Below are 8,211 nucleotides of genomic sequence, written 5' to 3' on the forward strand. Positions count from 1 at the left end.
CAGCATTTATGAGCTAGCTTATGGTCTCTCTCTTCACAGCAATTCCCCCCTTTATGGTACTTCAAATACACAGTAAGAAGTTGGATTTCAACCCATTGATCATATATATTTTTAAGTTTCATACCATAGTAGACTCTGATATCAGTGAAGGTTACTTGCTAGTGCTTGCCCTCTGGCATGAGTGATGGACTGACCACCTGAACCCTCTCAGGACACGCCGTACAAGGAGGGCTCTTCAATTGCAGCATTTGGTACATCTGCAGTACTGGATGTAAGCGGTAATATTTTTAAAATATAGATTGATAAGCAACAGCAAGAAAGGATCTTAGGAAAGACACTCTTGTTTCTTCTTTAGCACAGCCATTTCACAAATAGAAGGGATGTGCAACTACACTGTGTATGAAAACAACAGCTGAGCAAAGCTCATGCAAGTGTTCTGATATAACAGGAGCACTTGGAAACCCATTGGGATTTTAGAATAGCAGAAGTCTTTAACAGGAATTAACAACTTGATCAGTACCTGCCCTATATGTATTTTCCAGACCTGTGAGGGTCAGGGCACTGAATACATGCAGACTATTTCTTACAAGTTATATGGTGTTTATTTACACCTTTCTCCTGCTTTCATTGGGATAGGACTTGCAAAGACTACTACTCAACACCTTTTTTTTGGCCATTCTTTGGCTCGGTTGGTGCAAAAGTTAAATTTATGTGGAGACTGGTTTGCTATTACATTACCATGCAATCCCCTTCTAGGAAACAGTCTGGCAAAGAAACTGCAAGGAAACTAGTTCTTGGAAAGAATTTCTCTGCTTTTTGTCCCATATTGCTACAAATAAGTCATTGTACCTTCATCTGGGAGTGTTATATTACATAATTAAATCTTAAAATTGTGCACCAAGTGCAGTTTAGCTTTCAGTGAAAGACTGAATAAAGAAAATGTCTACATTGGTAGTAGCCTCAAGTTGAAATCACAAGTGACATTGTCACTTTATCTCTCAAGACCATAAATAAGCTAATACTGCTGCTAGTGCATTTCACATAAGATTGTCACATCACAAAATATTAAATAGCCATGATGAGTTAAAAGTCTGAGGCAACTGGGGAATGACACAGGTCTGGGGAATCAACCACCATGTTGTGGGCTCAAGTGAGGCCCTTCAAACTGGCAGGGGACATTGCTCTTTCATTAGCAATTTGAAATTTTGTCTTCTGTAGCTTATTGAGCTATTCACATGACGCAGTCTCCTAGCAGTCTAACACTAATTTCTGAGGTCTCAGCTGGAAAGTTCAATAAACTTGGAGATATATGGCTTCGGTAGGTTTGAAGCAGTAACGTAGGAGATTCCTGATGTGCTTGATACATTGCATTTCGCTGGTACTGGAGCTATCCAGCTGGAAAGTCATAAAACAACACAGAAAGTGCTGGAGCAGAAATGGTTTGGTCATTAACACCAGACTCTCAGTCATTAAATCTCACCCACAAAATGGACAGCATGGTGTTTACGCAGAGCACCCTCCAGACACACACAGAGACTCAACAGCCTCATGGACATGCTGGTCAGATTTCCTTAACTCACAGGGATTTGCCACAAGGTTTATCTAGGATGCGAAATTGTGAAAACACATGATTATTATTTTGCTGCCGGCACCACTACCTGTTCCAGTTTCATTTTAGGAACATCCAAGCCTCAGACATAGGGTCCAGAAAAGGCGCTTGCAGTATCTTTGTAGTACACTATGACTTCAAGCTTCTCCTAAGGGCTTCATAAGGATTCCTCTGTGCTCTGGAACCACGGCTGTAACAGACCTGAGCTCCTGCAAAGCTCAGAACTGTTCTCCAGAGCAATTACTTCATCCAGCATCCTCAAGCTCTGCTGCCTGCAGACTTGGAAAAGGGAAGACTGAAATGACAGCACCCATTGCCATGAAGCAATGCCAGTTCACTGAGACAAGAATCAGGTCCCTGAAGAAAAATAACCCAATTTATCATCACCTTGCAGTTACTTCGTTATTTTGTTCTAATGCAAAGGTTTGTAAAGTACTAAATAAATCAAAATGAGAAATCATTGCTGTGAAGACAACGCAAGGACAATGACGGATTGAGCCCAAGTCTGAGGGTGAGAGACTTAAGGAGAGATATGAAGCATTGAAGCAATGAGGAAAAATGGAGGAGTAGAGAGTCCACGTAGGAGTCACAGGAGTGAAGAGGGTTTTATAGCAGGAAAGACAGACCTCTGAGCCTCTTGCAATCCTTCATTTCATACAGCTTTGTTTATTATAGCATCTTCCTTTCCTAAGGCTGTGAGCTCAAAACTTTGATTTATACTTCAGAGCTAATTCTTTCCAACCTTGAAACGCAGGAAAGAAAATGTGAAGGTTTGTCAAAACAACTGCAGGGAGGCTGTAATGCAGCCTTTGCTTACCTCCTCCAAACCTGAAGGTATTTCAGGCTCAGAAGACAGAACAAATATGAGATGTTCAAGACTGAATTTCCCCAGCCATTGAGAATCAATGGTTCTGGTTGATGTGAGACATTACTCTGCTGGGTGGTAGGGAAAGGGAATGATATGGTATGATATGGTATCAAAAAGCCTGCACAGAGTTATCACAGAAACTCCAAACTGTGCATCCAGGTGCCAAAAAAATAAAAGGAAGCAATCTGATTCTGTTCTCCCCTCAACACAGTCACAAAACTTGTGCATATTTTGGAGGATTTAAGTATTAAAAGAAAAGGTCTGAAGTGAAGGATGTGAGTTGATGAAGAGACCTCCCAACAGCTTCATTTCAAACATTGAATCTAACCTGTGGAGCAAGAAGAAATGAGGAAGCCTGCAACATCCGTCAAACACCAAGCCTGGTTTGCAGGGTCCACATTAGCAGAAACTTCATCGCTTCAAAACGTCTTAAGGATTCAAGCCCCTGAGGCAGCACACTGTCTTTATCTAGTGCCAGGGTGCTTCACTTCATAGTTTTGCATTCATCCCACCGAGCTTCAGGGACCCAAGTGCATAATCACTGACGAGAGTCAATCAATGAACAGAGACAGGCATCTCCAGAGGGCAATTCAGCCCACGCAGGACATCAATCGCTTGCTGAAACCAGCATCTCATTAGCTACAGGGGAACACAGGTTAAGTACGCTCCAAGTTCAAGCACCCTCAGTTAAGTGTCTAATGCTTGATGAAACAAATCCTCATGTGAGAGTCTTTCAAAGACCCTTGTGGTCGCTGGAAATACTCATAGATTTCAATGGGCTCTAGGTCAGGATTTCACTTCATCCTGTTTTGGTAATAAAGTCAAATGCAGCCTTAAGCATTTAAGGAAAAAAAAAAAAAAAACAAACACCTGCAACTTATTACACAGCTAAGACATTTTTGCTGTGATTGCTATCTCTTTCAGTTTATCAACATGAAAACTTCTGATATCCCCTGGTAGGACATATAACACTGTTTTCAGAATTCTCCCTCTTCAATACCAATCCAAGATCTGAAGATCAACTTCAAAAAAATGTCTGCCAAATAAAAATTTAATTGTAGTTTTAAACACTAGCAAGAGAACCTATACCTTTTTCCAAGTTTAATGTCAACAAAAAAGATAAAAGTCATATTCCCCTTCACAAACATGATTTTTTATGCCTTTTGTTGGCAGTGCAAACTTTTTAAAGTTACTCTTAAAGGCAATCATTACAAACAGAGCTAAAACCCATCTACTCTTGTTATCTCACCAGACCATAAATTGTCTTGATAGGGAAATAACAGTGACAAGACTGTAATATTCTTGCTAACAATCCCCCATTATCACCCAAATTAGTAAGTCGTGTACGCAAAGCCAGGAGCAGACTTTGGCTGCAGCAGCGTATCAAGGAATACGTCAGTAAAACGAAAGCTGCCATCTCTACATGGTGTCAGACATATATAGCCACAGTTAATTATCTGTATTACTGCAGTGCCTGAAAACCTTTTATCTGAACCAGAAGCCCATTCTTCAAAGTGACAAATAAATAAAGAGCATAAAAACAGTGCAGTGAGACAAGTACTAAACCCTGTTACGGAAGAGAGGCCATAACCCAGACAGACAGGAAAGGATGCCCACGCAGATCCATGGGACAAGGGACCCTCAGCCCATCAGCTGCCCCCCATCACCCAGCGAAATAAGAAAACTTGCATGGGGGAACCAGAGAAAAGGTTGGGAGGTGAGTTCAGTTACAGGGTGCTCCTGCTGAGTGTAGGAAAACCTTCAAGGTACATCTCTCAGTATTTAGCGGCTGCGCTATTAAGGGTTTTAGCACGGGCCAGGTGAGAGCTGGTAATTCAAGAGTCATAAAAAGATTAGTGAGAAGGAGAAGATTAAAGAAGAGGCCATGAGCAATAGAGAGCTATATGTGCTGGCAAAAAGCAGTGAAATGCCTATATTAATAGAGAATATACCTAGGTGTCTTTAAAAGCTATCTACATCTAAAATAGATCCCAAAGGTTATGTTATCCAAGCTGCATTCCTACAACTGAACATATCTAAGTCCCAGAAAGCCATAGCCCTCCCTCCCTGCCCTTCCTAACCCCCTGCTATTCAGGGTGCCTGTTCCAGGACCCCTGTCACCCTCCTCTACCGCCATGAGGCTGCCACCCTCGCTCACACAGCTTTTAATAACCAAACAGAAGCTGAAGTAGAGACTAATCATAACCAGCCTTTTTCTCTGCAAAACCCTTGTGTTGTGAAGACAAAAATTTGTCAGAAACTGAACTTCTATGCATCATTCATTTCCATTTGTACAAATACTTGCTTCTGCAGTTTGGTAATTGCTTACTTGCCCTGCAAAGTGAAGGGAAAAAAAGACCAATAATGCCACCCACAGGTGCTCATGTTTATTGCTGCAACGAATTCCGAAATGGGTTTTCTTGTCTTGCACTTGACTGGAATGTTAATTCTCACTTGATAGTGACACTGAGGTCCTTCTGATCTCACCTGCACTTGTGGTCAGAACCCCAATGCCTGTGTGTGTTCTGTGCTGCTGTGGTGGAGCTCACGGTTTTATTGCTCAACTGCCTTAGTTCTACTGCAAATAAGTGGGGGAGAACCACCCACACCTGAACAGGCTACAAAATTGAGATTAAAAATATAAAGTCCTCCCATCTCAGCACTCAGCAATAGGCAGATCTGGTGAAAGCATTTCAAATAACACACGCTAGCTGCTTTTTTAATTAAAATCATTCAATGGGCACGTTTCCATAGTTTGTAGCATATTTTGCCCCATTTTATTTTGCCATTTCTAGCTTAGAGACCCTTCAACTGTGATGACAAGGACTGTAGCGATTTAAGATCTCTTCTTTACAGAACAGAACAAAAACAATTTGAAATAAGACCTCCGTCTTTAGGTACAACTGAAGAGGGAAAGGTTTCCTTACAGACTCTGTGCTCTTACCTCCCTTACCCATGTTTATTGAGAATGTTGTAATGGAAGCAACCTTTTCAATAATTATTACCTGAATGTTACAATAGGATTTTATGTTTAAGGTAAAAGGGGTTAAAGAATATTTATTAGCTTATTCTTCCTTTCTGTCAGAGCCATAGGATTCCAGAGAGCGAAGTCTGGGCAGAAAAACTCAGGATCACATTGTACTGCAGGGGAGGAGGCAACGCGCTCTCATATACCTGAACTCTTTCAAAAGCAGCTCAGGTGGGCCACAATGGGGAGATAAAGCCTTCTACATGGATATATTACATCTCCCAGCTGGAATTAATTTGCATCTCCCAGCTAGATTCACAACAGCTAATTCTGAATTCATCAGGACATGTGATGGTTCTACTGCATTAGTCCTCATATTCTATCGCACCTCAGATCCTCACAAAAGATCAAGTTATCTGAATTTTCTAGGGTTTTCTGTCAGTATGGACTGAGGTAGCAGACACAGGTGCATTTACAGAAAAAGTTGCAGGGGTCAAAAGCACAGGAAAAATGGGTAAAGCTAGGATTTGGTATCACAAATGTTTAGCTGAAAAATGGACTAGCCCTACCCAAAGTGTATTCGCTACATGGAACATGAATTATGTATGTTGAGGTTATCTCAGATGTCCAAATCAACTTCAGAAAATCAGTATGGGAAATTTTCTTTATTTACAAAGGGGAACTGCCTTGTTTGAAACAGGTTTGGTAAGTATGAGAATCCAAAGACAAGCTATCGGGTCCTGCACTTCATCTCACAATAGACATCTTACATTGTAGTTTTCTTATATGCTATTGCAGATATGGCATCTACATTCCAAAGTCAGTACAGTTTTAATATCATCCTACTTATAACAACAAGTCTCTGTACATTCATTGTATGTGTAATCATTTAGCTTATTTTAACTTATTTAGTGTACAGAACACATATCAGTTGAGGCCAGATTTAAGATAAATTAGAGACTAAACTCTTCCTAGACATCATCGCACTTTGTAGATGAAGTTCATCAACACTTCTCTTTAAATCTCCCGAGATCTTGATGAACCACTGGCATGTTAAAGGCTTGCTATCACTGCTTGCACCATAGGGGAGAAGTTGCTTCTAACACCTAATCTGGCTTTCCCACAGAAAGCTCTCTGAACAGTAACACACAGTAATGACTTTGCAGAGCTACAACAGAGCCGGGCCTTAATTTTAGCCTCCATACATTGCCCAGTCTCTGATATAACAGCAACTCCAGATGTTCAGAGCAGTTACACAGCACTCATGACATAGAAGAACCCAGGTATTGCAGATCAGCCACCTCAGGCTGTCCCCCAAAACAAACATGTTTGTTTATTTTTATTTATATGCAATCATTAAAAGAAAAAACCATATTCAGTTTAAAGATTCTATAACAACGCAAGACCACTCAAACAGTTTCCATCACAAGTGTTGTGTTTGCTGTTGTGCAGGATGCCACCAGGCAGATGATAACATGTTTCATGACAAATAAGACCGAAACACCCTCCAGGCAAATTTATGGAAATCCTCACTCACAGGCGAGCGTGATAAAAATCTATAAAGCTTAACTTAACGGCGAGGGTGAGAGATTGGATCCTCAGTAAACTTACTTTCAAGGCGACAGTTATCTGGGTGATCTGCAGGACACGTTATTTAACAGCACAATTGGATTTTGCTGATGAGCAACAGCCCATTTGGTGGTTTTGCTTGACTGGTCTGTCATTGAGTAAGTGTCAGCGTACACGGACTGCTACATTTATGCCTTCATCCACCACAACCAGCACTGCTTGCTGACTTGCTGAAGTGTATTTCACCAAGAAAACACCAGAAAAAAAGCAAATGCTGATTCATTAGATCATTTGGGTGGTGACAGAGACTGTCAAAGAGGGTTTGCAAGTGGAGAAGCTGATGCATCTGGAGATACATCCAGATCTCCTGAAACTAGACAGTAATTCTTCAGGAACAAAGTTCTCCCTGGTGGTCTCCCCATGAGGAACAACAGCACGGAGTCTCCTGTCCTCCATGGAAAGCTCTTCTGCATTTAGTCCCTGAAGAAGGTGATGAGCTGCTACACCAGACACTACCATTAAACAGCTCAGACCCCACCAAAAGCAGTTCTACACAAAGCTCTCACCTATTCACAGATTTTACCCATCCTCTAGACACAGCCCGCATCCAAACGCTAAGACAACATAAAATCTGTAAGAGTTTGCGACTCTGCCACAGGAGAGAAGAGTGGCAATCCAAGTCAGCAGTTTGAAATAGTTAAATATGGTAGCCATGGATTAAATCGCTAAGGATCTTCAGAAAATCCAGTGTATCTGTGCCTGAAATGGGACACTCAGTAATCAAGCTTTCAAATACATCCATCCTATAGCCATATTTACAACTGAAATCTTAAGACATCTAAAAGAAACACTAAATTGCAACACAGGAACAGCAGCCCCACAGTGTGCCAAAATACACAGCTGGTCCCAAAACAAATAATGACAAGTGCTAAAGGCTGTGCAATGGGAGGAAAAAAAAAAAACTAAAAAGTCTCAACACAGGAATTTTCCAGCACCTCCTGGAAATGGTATTGACACATGTCTGCAGAAGAGAGCTACTTGGAACAGCAATAATTAACTCCTTCTAGAAATCTGCAGATTGGTACCATTTCCTTTGGGTCCAAAAGAAACTGTACCAAGGAAAAGAGCTATTTTTATAGACATATATGAAAGGTTCTACCAGGAGAGGTTGTGAAGCCCTTCCCCAGGAGCTAATAC

This window comes from Patagioenas fasciata, chromosome 15, assembly GCF_037038585.1.
Source record: "Patagioenas fasciata isolate bPatFas1 chromosome 15, bPatFas1.hap1, whole genome shotgun sequence".
In the NCBI taxonomy this organism is placed as follows: Eukaryota; Metazoa; Chordata; class Aves; order Columbiformes; family Columbidae; genus Patagioenas; species Patagioenas fasciata.